We start from the raw sequence: 16,173 nt of genomic DNA on the forward strand, positions 1-16,173 counted from the left end.
TTTTGCTCATTTTAACTGTTTATAGCTTTCCTATAGTTGCCGCAAGTCATTTTGACTTGTTGGAGCCGACAGTTCAGTTACCGGGCAGTTTATTTGATTTTTAGAGTTAATTCCCTATTTTGAAGTCTTCGTTGGTTAGAATTGGCGACTCGGAAAAAAATTTAGCCAAACGACCTCGTATTCTAATTCTTGACAGTTCCAAGAGCTTCAAAACGTCAATTTTGATAGACCTTTGGTTTGGGTCATAAGGCTTCCAAACTCATTCTAAGCCATTTACCAGAACTTAAGAAAATGATACTTGGGTATGGGACCCACTTGTCATTGACAAAACCTCAGATGAAAATTTTGATTGCGCCATTGAGTCTCGAACATCGAATGATATGGTAGAATAGTTCATTTGCATGTACAGGATTTCAGATGAATCTCGAGAGGACGGTGGAGACCTAGATTTCTCCAAGTCCTCTGCTTAAGCGACACATGGGCCGCTTAAGCGGACGCCGCTTAAGCAGCCAACCAGTTGCTTAAGCGGCCTAGCTTGACCAACTGAGTGTCGATTAAGCGATGTTCTCTCCTCTTAAGCAGGTACCTCTTAAGCTTCATTTGATCTTCTTAAGCGATGTGTGCAGACATGGTCAAGTACCGCTTAAGCAATACTTGGCTGCTTAAGTGGTTTAGTGTCTGCTTAAGCGGCATCTGGGTGGTATAAAATGCCTCTACATTTGATTTTATCCCTATTTTTTCACAAGTTCAAGAGCTTGGATCCCAAATGAGTGTGGACAATTGGAGAAATATTTATTTGGTGTTTCGGGGTGTTCATGAGCTTAAATTACTCGATCTTCATTGAGTTCTTGATAAACTTTCATCAATTCCATGGTTACTTTCTCCATTGGTTTCCCAAAATAACTAGAATATTGGTGGGTGGATTGTGGAACCTTTTGAGCTCGAAAGATACCCATTTTTTAGGGTAAATGTTCTTTCATCATAGAGGGATGCCTTGTCGGTTCGAAAGTGCGATTCTGCAAGTGGGCCCCACATGAGATTTTTACATAATTTTGGACTCGAAGAACAAAAATGCAATATGGGTATCATTGCTCTCGCATTGGTAAGTAGATTTTATGATTTTTATAGCCTGGCATCTTGCAGAAGCTTCTCTAAAAGGGAAATTGACAATTTACCAGATTTCACCAAGCTTTCTTCGATGTTTAGGTAGGTTGGGTTACCCTCCTCATATTTTGAGCTAATTCTAAGTATATTTATGATATTATTCTAGATATGGGTTGATATTTATGTCTTGTAGGTATAATTGATATAATTTGAATTATTTAGCCGATTAAGAAACCATATATTAGGTGTAATCGGCTTAGTTGATCATGTTTAGGGTGAATTGTTATCTTAGGGATAATTGTTGATTATTTAACATCTAGAAGTGAATTTGTCTACCTTAGCCTAGTTTGGAGTAGAATTTTCCTTAAAGCAAATTTTGGAGATTAGAAGCGGGCCCCTCTGTCCTATCTTAAGCGAAGACTCTTGTTATCTCCTTGTAGACTTTTATACGTATGCTATACCTTTTTATATGATTATTTTTTAGTTTGAAGAGATTTGATACATGATTTTTATTCTAGTTTGGTACTTGGTAATTGGTGCTAATTTTGGACCAAGTTTGGTGGTCTGATGATGTGAGTTCTAGTACAAGTTCGACAATAAATATTATGAGTTTTGATTCAAGTTTCGCTAATAATGATGAGTTTGAGTTTTGGTTTGAGTCTAGCTTTGAGATATTATTAATGATATGATTATGTATGGATTCACGGTTATGGCTTGAGATATGGTTAATTAATAATTTTTTGGTAATTTAGTTTCCTTTGTTTGCACCCTCTAAGCTAATGAGGGCCTGCTCTGGGTTATTTACTTCTCTGGACTTGCTATCCTTAGTTTTGTAGTGATAGCTACGCCTTTTGCACTTACTATCCTTAGTTTTGTAGTGATAGCTATGCCTTTCTTTATGTTATTAGCATTTTTGATTCTTTATTTACTTATTTAAAGAATTGAAGTGGTTAAACTAGACTCACACAAAAAGGCCCTATGATCATCTCCTACATAACTATCCTAGACCTAGGTAACAGAAACCAGGCAAGTTCTAGATTCCAATACACTGAGAACTCAGTATATCTCACGCACACTTGCACAGGGCTATACTACTAATTACTAGTTATCCACCTATGCAGCTATTTTGTCTCTAACTATTCTATCCTTATTCCTAATGTCATTTTCAGACTCACAATAGTCTCATACAAGTATACTAATCACGTAATTATTCAAACAAAAAATTCTTTCAAAGGGGGACTAAAACACAACTTTTCACAAAAACATTTCAAATCAGTAGTGTTTAAACAATCACAAATTAAAAATCAAAACAAAATATTTCAATAAAACTAAAAATTTTCAAAATCCAAAATCATAATAAAAAAAATCCGCTGCCATAAGAGTGCTAATCTATAACTTATCTCAGCTGCCTGTATCAAACTTGCAAGTATAAAAAGACTTTCAATTTTTTAGCTACATCTCTCTTTTCAGCTGCTCCCAATTTTTTCAAAATAACCCCTACCCCTACTAAAAATCATTGCACTGTCCCTAGTGCTACAAAAATTAAAATAGAGTAAGGATAAAGGTCAGAAGTCGGCTCAATAATATCAGTACATGGGACCACAGATCGGGTCCAACTCTTATCATCTATAATCCCATCAATCGGGACTGAATCAACAGTAGATGGGGGCACAACTTCAACCCCTATAGTATAAAAAGCTGGAGCTCTTAATCCACCAACTCCCATGGCCATCTCATGGACCCTTTTTTCGCGATTCCGCTCATCTTTAAAACTCTCAGTACGGGCCCTCTTCTTACCTTCTTTAGTTTTCTTCCTCTTTCTTTCTCTTATGTCTTTTCTCTCAGGTATCTACTACAGGTGCATCATCTAGGTCTACCTAAATATTAGGCACATGGATAGTAGGAATCATTGTCTGTATGGTAGGGTCAACAACTACTGATCTCTCATAAAGCTCTGAGACTATTTTCTTAATCTTTGCATCCTCAGTTTTGATCACAGAAACATCGGGAGTCTACCCTTTGCTCAACTATTGAGTGATCCTCAACTCAAAAGCAACTATCCGCCCTTGGACTCGCCTATCCTGCTCTTAAAACTTTCTGTCAAGCTAGTTTTTCACTCCTCCTTCTATGTGGCCTACTTTTCCATCTAGTGTAGCTAACTTAGTCAACTTTGATCCATGCAGCTTGAGAGATCAGCATAGTACCTAGACGCATACCCCGTACCCTAGGTGGTACAGACTGGATTGGCGGAGGGGTACTAGAAGTACCCGCTGTATCTAGATGTATGCCCTCCGTCTGTCACTCTACCTTAGTAGCCGTAGCTGTAGCAGGGATGTCAGTCTAGTCATCCTAAGGGAACAATCTCTCCATAATATCTGCAACCTATCTCATTGGTTAGGCTAGAGGGTTGGCCACATCTTTGATTAGGCCAATGTTAAATGTCCTCCTGGCCTCAATCATCTCGTCTATCCTAGGGAGTTTCAACACTCCCGAAGCTAGAAAAATCTGGGTAATCATGTAGGGGTAGGTCATCATGGCTTTTGACCCCCGACCATACTATTCCTCAATTCTCAGGATAAGAACTCACCAACATCAAACTCATAACCGACTATAAAGATGGCTATCATAGTAGCCTGGATCAGGTTTAGAATATTATCACCTATAGTAGGACAAACCTGGTGTCGAGCTAGTGTCCACCAAGCCTTACACTCAAAGTTGAGGGTACTCTTTTTAATCTACTGTAAGGCTACCACGGGGCCTCCTACAACCCCAAATTTATTCATACTATGCAAAGAAATACGCTCCGCAATCCACCTAAAAATGAATATTTTATCTTCAAAATCCAACATCCTCTTCGTTATCTTCCTCATCTCTTCTATCCTATATTCTATCTCTGCTGTATCGGTAGGGGCCTGATATTCTGGCCCATACAAGAATCTCCCAATGGTTTGTGGAGAAATATCAACTCGAACTCCATAAATTATAAGGGAGGTAATATGATCGCCTCCCTTCTACCACTGACCCTGTGGGTATTGCCTATGCAGCTCACTTTTATAAGCTGTATAGAACTCACGAATAAGGACTTTACTGTAGTTTTTGGGCTCTCTATCATCTATTCAAACCTATACTGCTAGAAGATATCTTCAAACTAAGGTTACTTTGACATTCTTGTGGTAGTCATTATTCTCTCCAAATATAGTACTCTCTTTATCTTGCCACCTAAAATCCTAAATAATCCACTGTTGAATATATCCTGCATTCCTCGGTTCCCCTATCATTCAATGATGGGCACTAAGGTCGTGGTAAAAGTAAGTGGGGGGTCCTGTTGGGATGTTGGAGGTACTTCATTCACATCCTCCGCATCTTCAACAAGCTCAAAATTTGCCTCTTCTAAACTGGATTCAGACTCATGATTATTATCATCATCATCTTCATTAGAATTATCATCATTAGAAGGTGGTTGAGGTGTGTGGACAGAAGATATAGTAGGTTCTTCCTCCCCACCCCATATATACCCATAAACACATAATTAACCGTATTTTCAACCAAAAATACACTCTTTTCTTCCATTTTCTCTCAAGAACAAGAAGATGGTTTTCAATTGAGGATTTAATTTCAAGAATCTTTTTATCAATCTTCCAAGAATCACAAACTAAAGTATGCGTGTGTTGATTTATGGATTCCTTTAATCCATAAGGCTTAAAAAAATCATCTTCTAAATTATGTATTATGATATTTATGATGTTGATGGTTGATGATCATGTTGTTGAAATTTGATGATGCCCAAGATGGGATCTTAGTATGTTTGTATGAAACTATGGTGGTATATGATGTATAAACATGTGAAATATGTGGTTGAATACTTGTAATCTTGATGAATCCACCTATGCTAAAGATTTGCATGTAAGGTGTTTGTGAAAATACCTAAGAGACTAGAAATCATGCTTTTATGACATAATAGGTCCTAAATGACTAGTCAATGTTTTATGCTTATGTTCAACATGATTTTCATGCAAATTGTTACGCATTGTTATTGTAATATGGAATGATCATGAAATTAAATTTATGCAAGTATTTACATGTTATATGCATTCCCTTTTCATGATCAAGAATATGATAGCCATGTGTAGTATGAAATCCCCTACTTATGATATTGTGAATTGTGGACTCTATTTTTATGATCAAGTCAATAATGTGTGTCAGTTTTCTTCCATAGAGTCCTGGGGGTACTTGTACCCCAAAAATATAGCTGTGTGCCTGGACATGTCATGTTGTCACGATATCCTCAGTCAAGCCATGCTCAGTAGAATTCAGTCAGTCATGCTCAGTGTCTATTCAGATAGAAGTAGAAGTTAACACCGAGTGAACCCAAGGATGGGAACACACACTGTCAAATGAAGGTGTGATTCTTAGCAGTCATCCTTGCATTCCAGAACTATGTAGCCAGCATAGGTTGAGACATCAACACTGCCAGCTTGAGGGTTGATGAGGCGGACATCCGCCATTCTCTTTCGGGGAAACTGCCAGATTTGAGGGTCACTCACAGCTTGTCTTTACCCGTGGCACGGTATTGACACCCTTCCAATTAGGGTAAGGATTGGACCCCAGTTCAGCTACATTAGCATACATGGGGCATGTTGGTTAAACTACTACCTCCCATAGTTTCAGTCATTCAGTCTCAGTAAAAAAACTCAGATAGTTCTTCAGAATATCAGGACTGTCAGATACAATCAACTCAGATATAGTACGGAACTCAGATAGTTCCATCAGATTTAGGGATGTCAGCTATAGTCACCCATGTTATCAAGGCTATCAGATATAGTCACTCATGTTATCAGCTATATCAGCTATCAAAAAATATTTGCCAGTCATATTAGATTTCAGTAGACTCATGCTATCAGTACTCAATTTTAGGACTATCAGATACAGTCAGTTAGACTAGTCCTTCATAATCACGACTACCAGAAACAATCATTCCTTTATCAGTAATAAAGTATCAGTCTCCTAGTATTCAGTAATACAGTATCATTTCCTTACTTATTAGTGATTCACAAATCAATATCAATAAATGCAGTCATTTAGTATCTTAAAACTGGTAAACTCATGTTGTCAGTATTCATACTCAGTAGTTAGTATCATCACGAGTTTAGTAGCAGTTACTTATGTATGTATGTGTTCTCACATTCATATCAGTCAACATTGTTCATGCATACAAATCCTTTGCATATAGCCTACCTCACTCGTATACTCAGTACTCTCAGTTGTACTGACGCATTCGCACTATGGTGCTTTCTTTTATGTTACACCATAGGTTTAGATATATGATTTCCAGACCGTCAGTAGTAGTATCATCTTAGCTGTCATAGTTCCAGCAGTGAGTCCTCGTTTCTCGAGGGTATGATCATTACTTATGTTATGGTTTATTTCAGTTCAGTTTTGCTAGTCGGAGTTAGTTGGGGACATGTCCCATCAACTCCCTATTCAGACAGTCATGTTAGAGGCTTTTCAGACTAGTATGTTCAGACTTTAGATAGTATTATAGTTATTTTGGGTATTCTATACCCTACTCTCATGTTATGATTTTTCCGTTTTGAACCTTATGGCCTTACATTATTACGTATTATGCATTTATGTTCTATATTATGCAGTGTATAGGTACAAATATCATCTATGGGTTAGCTTGTGGTCCCTCGGGGCATGGGTACCGTGTAGCATTCTAGTTCAGCAAATCGGGGTGTTACACTTCTTTTCTTCTCCATTTTTCTTGATATTGCTCCCAATATCAACCAACTTATCTTTATTCTTCTGCTCATTAACTTTGGGTACAGGTGGGTCTGTTGTAACCTTACCAATCCAAGTGGTAATGGCATGGAATTGACTATCGTTTTAAGGATTTACCACTGTATTGCTCAAAAGAGTGCCATGTTGTCTCTTATTCACGATGGCTGATATCTGACCAAATTACTGCTCCAATTGCTTGGTTGCTGTAGCATGTGGTTTTGATAGATCAACTTTGATATACTTTAGGTAGTTCTCTTGACTTTCTTGCCTTTTTACCAGCTTAGACAAAAGTGCCTCCATTCTAGACTCTATATCTTGACTATCTGGTGGAATATACTTATCATTCTTCTTTTTATAGTCATCTTTATGCCTCCAATCACCATCTCACTCTCTGCTCCTATCTCTGTATCTATCATTATAATAGTTTTGACCTTGATTCCCTTGCCCTCAGGCAAAATTTTTTTCCAATCTATGATCAAAATACTTTGCCTCTTCTTTAGATTCAATCTCAAATGGTTTGGAAATTGACCTCTGTGCCGCCACTGCATTCACTTTCTTAGCATTCATTAACACAAATTATTTTGTAAGTAACCCAATATCTATATGAATCTGTGGAACCTCTTGTGTTACTATGTCATTTGCTTCCCCATAAGTATTTGTTGTTCTAATAACATATGTACCACCACCATGTTCTAAATCTTGAGTATGCCGTCCTCTATTGGTCATTGAGATATCATCTAGCATTTTTTGTGCAACATCCCAGTAAATACACATAAATGCTTCTCCTAAACTAGTATCTACCATAGCTCTTAAACTATCATTCAATAATCTATTAAAGATCTCAGACAAGTTAGATCCTCTAATTCTGTGATTTGCTACCATGCTCAGCTTCTTCTTGGATCGAAACCATTCCTCAAACATAGGCATTGCAGGTAGTTTTCTGAAATTATAAATTTCACCCTTCAACTGTAACATCCATGTAGAAGGGAAAAATCTTCTTAGAAATTGTGTTTTTAACTCGTGCCAAGTTATGATAGATCCTCTTAGAAGTTCCCCTAACTATAGTGATGATTCACCTATCATAAAGAATGGGAATAACCTTAATCTCAATGCTTCCTGATTAACCCATTGTAATAGTATAAGATGTGTAGATCCCAAGAAAATTTGCATGGTGCATGTTTGCGTCATTCTTAGCAACACCTGAAAACACACCCTTTAGATTCAATAATTGGATCATAGCACTAGTGATATCAAACACATTAGGGCTAAAGCAGGAGGACAATGGCTCCAGAATCCATAGGATCAACATAACCCAGATCTTCATCATCCTCATTATATGGGTCTAAGTGTTGATATGCCAGAATAGATGGAGCTCTACATCTATGACCTCGATGATCAATAACCTGTCTAGGCCTAACTAGTCCACCTTGCTAAGCTAACTCTGCCCCTAGAGCAAGTTTGGCCTCTTTAGCTTCTCTACGTTCTCACTCTAACAGTTGTTGTATCTATAAATCTACAATATTCTATGGGTCTAATAGATTATGTGGGAGAGCCATATGTGGATCCACAGGTAGGGGATCTTGAACCCCTTCTCAAACTTCTCCTGACATCTTTCTTAGCTATTGAAGGGTTCTCTCTGGTTCTTGATCAAAAGAGAGTAAGGGATTCCTCTACTCGTAATACTTGGCATATACCGGCGTATACCAGATCAAAAACAAAAATTAAAAAATGTGAACTTCAACAATCAATTCACTACTCAAACCATCTTCTCAAAAAATGATGCCAAAATTTGATGTCGCTCAAAACTACACCCCAATTAGAAGTATAATACAGTCGATTGCAAATATAATAACCCAACTTAGTTGGGGTTGATCCCACTGGGAAAATGTGGACAGTTGCTTGACTTGATGTAATCTACAAATAATACAGGAAAGTAAATTGGGGGATTATAGTATCAATGGTAAGTAGTCACCAAATCTTGAATGCTTTTTAGTTGTAGACAATATGAGATGAACACTAGGTTTGTGTTCCCCATGGCTTCTCAACTCCATAAATTTCTCATGATAAACCCAACTATTCTGTTGTTTCCATGCAAAGTCTACAAAATAGGTATTATCAGCCACCTGGTAAGCGTGAAGATAAATTTCACCCTTTACCAGGGAAGTCTCAGTGTGTCGCCTTATTGCTCCTTGATATGACCCCAGTTTACTATCATAGGGTGGGATTAAGTGATTAGATAGGATGGCGGGAACTAAAAGTTAATGGTAAATCCTAAATCACTATCCTAATCTTCTTTTCCCAATCACAAGCTCCTTTATGGGATTGATCCGAATACAGGATATCTCAAGTTACTACAGATATTCAAGATTAATTAACGTGAATAAGATTAGAATACATGCAGAACCCTACAACAAATGAGTTTCACACTTCTTCTATGTAGCTAATCCACCAGGGTTCCCACAACCCTAGTCAAGGAGATTAGCCACTCATGTTTGTGCAAGAAACCATGATTATCAATGAAGAACACATAAAATCAACTGTAAAAGAATAAGATGAATAAACTCCAAAGTCTTTAATTGAATAACAACCCAAAATCTCAACTACAATTGTAGAGAATCCATAGCTAGAGCAAACATTTGTGAAAGGGGTCATTATTTACATTTCAGCGGTGGCCATCCACCGAGTTCTCTTTAGGCCAGATTATGTTGCTACAACATCTATAATAAAATATGATTATAGATTAAGAGTTGCATAAGACAAACACATTATGTGTGATACTGAGTGTAGGAACGAGAGTTGAGATGGTGAGATAAATCACTAGGTATATTTATATCTTAGTAATGATACCTTTTAGATCAAGGGTAGGGTATTATTAAGAAGGCGACACTGACTTTTGCAGTGAAGTTTTTGTGGCTACTTGTTCGATATAGATTATGTCTGATGATTGTGGATAACTTATTGACTTAGGAAGGAGCTGCACTAACTTCTAGCATGATGGACGAATACGATATTGATTTTGTAGCTATTATTTAGCATGAGCTTCATAAGAGAGCTTTTGGTAAGATGATGACTTTGCCATCCTCATGTCTTGTCCAGAGATAATGTGATGAGGTCGGTGTGCTAGAGGTTCCAAGTAATAATGAGAGAGTAGAGGCAATGGCTATGGAATAGACTAAAATGATGATAGATCTGGCACACTCGATCCTTCCTATGAGACCTTGTGCGCCCACTACAGTGCCTCTGGCCCAAATTGAGGGCCCCTAAATTATTATAGAGCCTATTGATACATAGGGATATAATGTGGGAGTCAGTATAAAGTTTGAGATAAGGGAGCAAAGAGAGGCCATCAAGTTGAATACATAGGGTGAGGGGACTCTAGATATATTTACATTAGTCCCAGCTACTGCTTCAAAGCTGGTGGGTGCATCTTTAGTGCCCCTCGCCTATCCACTTTAGCTGTTGCTTCAGGTATGATACTAGTATGTCATAAGTTTTTGAAAAACTTGGTGGAAAGTTAGAGCGTCACCAATACTGAGCTAAAGAATGTAGAGGCTGAGGTATGACTTTTTATGGGCAGATCCAACCATGGGTCCGAACTACACTAGAGATGGCTGGGGCTAGATTGGAGTCTGCTCATTGGTCTAAAACGTCAGACCTATAGTATGAGTTGCATGCATAGATAGATAATTTAAACGGTGGACTATCGGCTCAATTTATTAACATGGATATAATGGATCTAGGACATATTAAGGAGAAGGTGGATATACTTAGAACAGAGGTATGCTCTCTCACTGAGAGCCACATGTTAACCATCTCTCCAGTTGTGCCCCTATTTATTTAGTTGGAACCTCTGCCTAGGCCTAGATACTTTAACTTATTTGCAGAGAATGATAAAATGGTCCCTATAGTTGGGACCAGGAGAAGTCGAGAGGGGGACCTACAGGATCACAATATACCATTTGAGCACACCTTAAAGTGGGCCAGATGTTATTCGAGGGAGACTGACTTTGTTGATAGGTAGAGGCATGCCGAGTTAGTTGCGGGTACATCCTCTAGTAGTGCACCTCCACCACCATCACCTCCGTCAACCGAGATACTTTCACCTGGGGATGATCATGACACAGATGCCTAGTGTGTCCTACGTATGTCCTTATTTCCTTGCTTTGCATTATTTACACGCACTAAGGATAATGCACAGTCTTTTAGTTGGGAGTAGGGTATACCATAACCACTGTGGGTTATTGTTGTCTTGTTTCTTTTCTTGTTGGCTGCGGTATAGTTGTAGAACCGACATGTCTAGGTAAAATTTGTGTCGTATTGTGTTGTTTTTTTGTAATTATGAGATTTTTGAGTATTTAGGACAGATGACATATTTTTTCTTGATTTTGAGAAAAATGATACCTCCAAGAAAATTTTGTTTTTAGAACTGTGTGAATATATATATGTGTGACCATTGTGGATCTTTTTATGGCATTTGGATTAGGGATATGATAATTGTAGCTAACAATTGCATGAAATGGATAGGTAGTAGCTTGTGATGTAATCTTGTTCCATGTGTGTTAGATATTTTACTTAGTTCCCTTTGTGTGTTGAATTCAAAACTTGCCTAATTAGTCTTGCCTAGGTCGTAGGATAGTCGATTAGGAAAGGATTATAGGCCGTTTTTATGTTAGTCTACTTTTAGCCTAAATGACCTTCCGAATATGCATAGCTATCCCTTGATGCCTATTTTTGAGCCTGTGTTCCTATTTTTCTTGTTGCACCTTTCTCCTTCCTATTTGTGTTGCATTGAATCTGTTTTGGCCCTGGTCCTTCTTGGACATTATGCACCTCAACTCAAGGCAAATCGCCTAAGTTGAGGGTGGCTATCACAAGGGTGCATAATTTAAAGTGGGTATGAAGAAGGGTAAAATAAGAGAAAAAGATAGTTAGGCTGGGTGTGGTAGAAAAAGAATGAATAAAAGAAACCACACCCAACCTGAATGTGCAGAGAATAAAATGGAGAAATAAGGGTGGATTAAAAGGAAATTGGTTTTAGTGTGCCCCCAAAGTAAGTATAGTACCAAGGAGGCTTAGTAACTTAATATATCCATATGTACCATAGTAGCCCCCAAGCCTACATTACAAGCCAAATAAAGTCCTATAGTGATCCTAACTTGACTGTATGAAAGCTAAGGTAAAGAAAATAAAGGAAAGCCTATGGTACTTTATGCGCGTTGGTGGAACTTCTCTTGTGAGTGTGAGTGTCTCTTGACTATCCCTGCATTAACATGCAAGATTTCATAAGAGTTAGTGGGACTTCTTTGTTGTGAGGGCATATAGGTTGTATTGCTAGTTTATTACTTGCTTGGGTAGTGTAACTTGTATATATGCATGGTTATGTATTGTTAATGTAGTGCCATATATTGATTTCTTTGTGTCATATTTTTGTGCTTCATGTTTATACCCAGTTGGTCTTGAAGTATTAAAATAAGAGTAGGTAATATGTTTGAGCTTAAAGTAATGATTGACTGCCTTGGATAGCTCACATTCTCCTAGTTAAGAGTCATTTTTTAAATTTTGTTTGGTTGTGTTTCCTGAGGACATACGAATGTTCTAAGTTGAGCGTATTGATGTGCTATGGATTTATAGCACTTTCGATGCTTAAAACGATGAAAATATGCAAGTATGTTAGGTTTTTTATGAGATATGATGTGTTTTGGGTATGTTTGGTAGGAAACCAGGTTTTGGATCCTAAATGGAACAAAAGAAAGAAAGTTGAAGTTTTAGGCTACTTATTGAGGCACTTCTGGGCATAAGTGCCACTTACCGAGCATAGACGACCAATGTAGGTATTAGTAAGTGTCAGAGGGCCAATTCTAGAGAGATTTATGAGCTGTGCAGATGGTCTGTCACTTACTAAGGACCACTTACAGTTCGTAGGTTCCCTAAGTAAGTGGTCATCGACCTTAATTTCCCCTTTTTGTTCCGATTTTGATTTTTAGGGTTTCCTTGTATAGTATAAATACCTTTCTGACATTTTATAGTTAGTTTATGCTCTCTTAACATTTACAAACGTATATTTGATTCCAGGATTTAATTTTGATCTTGGGATTACTTTATTCTTGATTTTGGTTGATAATTCAGTTACAAACTTTGGGTTTTATTCATAGGTTATTGTGAGCTTATTTGAATGGCTTCTATCGTAAATTCCTTTGATCATTTCACAATAATGATTGGATAAAGACCCTATCTAGGGTTATGGGAACCCTTCCGGATTGATGAAGTAGGGAAAGTGCTAAATTATTCTTGCATGTATTGTATTATTTTTAGTTTAATAGATTTCTTAGCAATTGCAAATGTTAGGATCTCACATAACATATCACTACTTACGCCACAAGAGGAGTAGTGACTAGGAAAGATAATCACAATAATAATTTGGAATTAATTGTAGAAATAAGCTTACCAACATTATCTGCTTAAGGTGATTAGATTTTAACAAATAACTTGAGACTCAAAAGGTGATAGTTAACTAAGATATAGGAAAAAAGATAGTAATGCGGCATCCTGAGACTCAAAAGGAAATGGGTGAGATCCGCCAATGACTCCACGAAATAGTTTATGGTACATAACTTATTAGATTCTGCGTACAAGATATTGGGTTGGTTTAACAAAACACGATAAGCCTATAGATTTGAGAAGCCAGGTGGAGCGCAGTCCTAGTGTTCGTCTTCTACTGATTACAACCAAAGTTGAGTTCTATTTCTATTGACTACTTACAACTCGAAACCTCTTATTTACTTTCTGTTCTTCCCATTGAGTTCAACAAGTTAGAGATACAAATTTGCGTCTTTCCTGTAAATATGACCCTAACTTAGTTGGGTTAATTTTCTTGACACCGATCACTTTATCCTTTAGTTGGAGGTGTAGTTTGGGTGTTGACAAGGAGAATTAGAGAGTTGTAATCAAATAACAAGGTAGTTTGAAGTTATGCTATCATGAGTGTCAAAGCATACATGGTAAGTGAATATTTTGTTTAATTCAACTAAAGTCATGGGTAGGCTAAATTTTATGTCTTAATGTTTATATTATAGTAAAATACTAAATTTCACATGTGAGTTCTTTCAAACACCTCACACGTGTTCTTTTATAACCAATCTAGTTCCTTAATTTGAAACCTTATGTCTAAGATCTATCATTAAATAATAAGAATTAATTTATTGTTAATCAATACTCCTTACCCTTATCCTCTCTATTATGAATGATAAAGGATCTTCGCTCAAGTAGAGTTTGCAACCTCTAATTTTAAGTTGGTAACATGAAAGCAAATAAACACTATACATGCAATAATCACCACTCAATCAAAACACAACCCCAAGTTGGGCACATTATCCAAGCATAGTAAGAGAAAGAGAAATTATACCCATATGGTCATTGAAATCCTCCATCAATCCAAATATTTACAAGTAAAAATCCAAACCTAATGTAGAAAACCAGGAAATAGACTACTTACAACCTTATGGTTTCAATTACAAGTTTCTAGATCTTAAGTTTTAGCAAAAATAGGGATGAAAGTGGTCAGAAAGCCTTTTATGGCTGAAGCAAAAATGAGTCCAAGATATTACAAAACTGCCATCAAGCGTACTTCACTGATAGAAAGATTGCATCGCTGAACGTATTGGTGCACCCAAGGGAGAATTTATCACTTAACTATCTTGAACTCGAGCTTTTGTGGTTGTAAACTATTGACTATGACAAAGGAATTTTACCATTGCGAACTATGCGGCAACACACCAAACTATTTCTCCTTATCACCATATGTCTTCTTTTAGAACTTGAACAGACTGTTAACTTTGGCTTGGAACCTCAACTTTGGTGATTTTATGTGATGTTTGGCGATCCATCAAACTACTTTGGTGATTCCATCTTCACCTTTTAGCTCCAATTCTCTATCTATTTGCTTCCTTATGCTTAATCAACTACTTCTTGGTTTCAACCGTGAAAAGCAATGAAACTAACATTAAAGATAACTCAAGTTGGTATCGAGGAATTGATTTCTCATGGATTGAATGCCAAATGAGTTGCAAATTATTAACTCATTAACACCCCTAACTTAATCCTTTGCTTGTCCTCGAGTAAACCAATGCACGCACAATAAAATCAATATTTTCTACAAATGGTATTGCTTGGGAGCTTAAACACATACTTCTTTGTGAGAACAACTTTGCCTTCATGATTTTTAAAATATTGGCATATGTATTATATATCAAACATTCAATTCATAAACTACAAGCCTCAAATGTTGACTAATTTCTACCAAACCAAACATGTGCTCATACACTTCAATTAATGTAAAAAAATATGCCCAAGAAGTGCAATCAAGTGCCCTCACAACAAAAAGATCCTGTCCCTCAAGATATGATAAAAAATTAAAAAGGAGATTAGTATGATTAATTCTTGCTCTCAAATATATTATGAACATATGGAATATTTTGACACATTATGGAAAAATTCTATAAGATTCACATTCCATGTTTATCCTCCTATCCTTATAAAAGCTAACTCTTCAACTTTTTACAAACTAAGCTCACAGTTGCCACTTTTTTCGATTCTTTTCATTCATTTCCTATTCTAAGTATTTTCAAAGGATTCTAGGATGACTAGAGGTTGAAGTGAATGGTCCCCAAATCTATAAATTTTTGGTTACAAATCTTACTAGATAGATCTTCCCCCAACTTAGGCTTTTGGCCAAAGTTGGTTTATGGACTCACCAAAATGCTTTAATACGGGTCTGGTTCAAAAAAGAAAATTGTAGAAAAAGAGTTATGGCTTGTAATAAGGTTTTCCAAGAAATATGTTCGATGACACAAATTGGGAAAAAATTGGACACTCAACTCATAATGGGGATACTTATTTAGTCAATTTAAAGGCTCACTCTTATTGATGGCCCATGGTCATTTCTCCAGCCTTACAATACTCCTTTCTTAGTGATAGGGAAATCGGGAAAGTTATAGATGGATTCATTGAGCAAGATCAAATAAAAATGTCACCATATATGGCACTGAATCCCACACTCGAAGCAACACTTTTACTTTTTCTATTGGGATCACATTCATAGCATATGTCAAAGAACATAATTAAATAGTCAAAATAAGATCCAGGTATTAACAAAAATAAGTACCTAATTACCTCAACTCAACTAAATAAAATTTTAAATGATGGTCACATTTTAAAAGGTTGATCAATTCACAAAATAATTTGTCATTTTTAAGAGTTGTGCACATGAAAAACCTCAACAAGAGTGCTATT

The sequence above is a fragment of the Capsicum annuum genome, chromosome 6 (assembly GCF_002878395.1).
Source record: "Capsicum annuum cultivar UCD-10X-F1 chromosome 6, UCD10Xv1.1, whole genome shotgun sequence".
In the NCBI taxonomy this organism is placed as follows: Eukaryota; Viridiplantae; Streptophyta; class Magnoliopsida; order Solanales; family Solanaceae; genus Capsicum; species Capsicum annuum.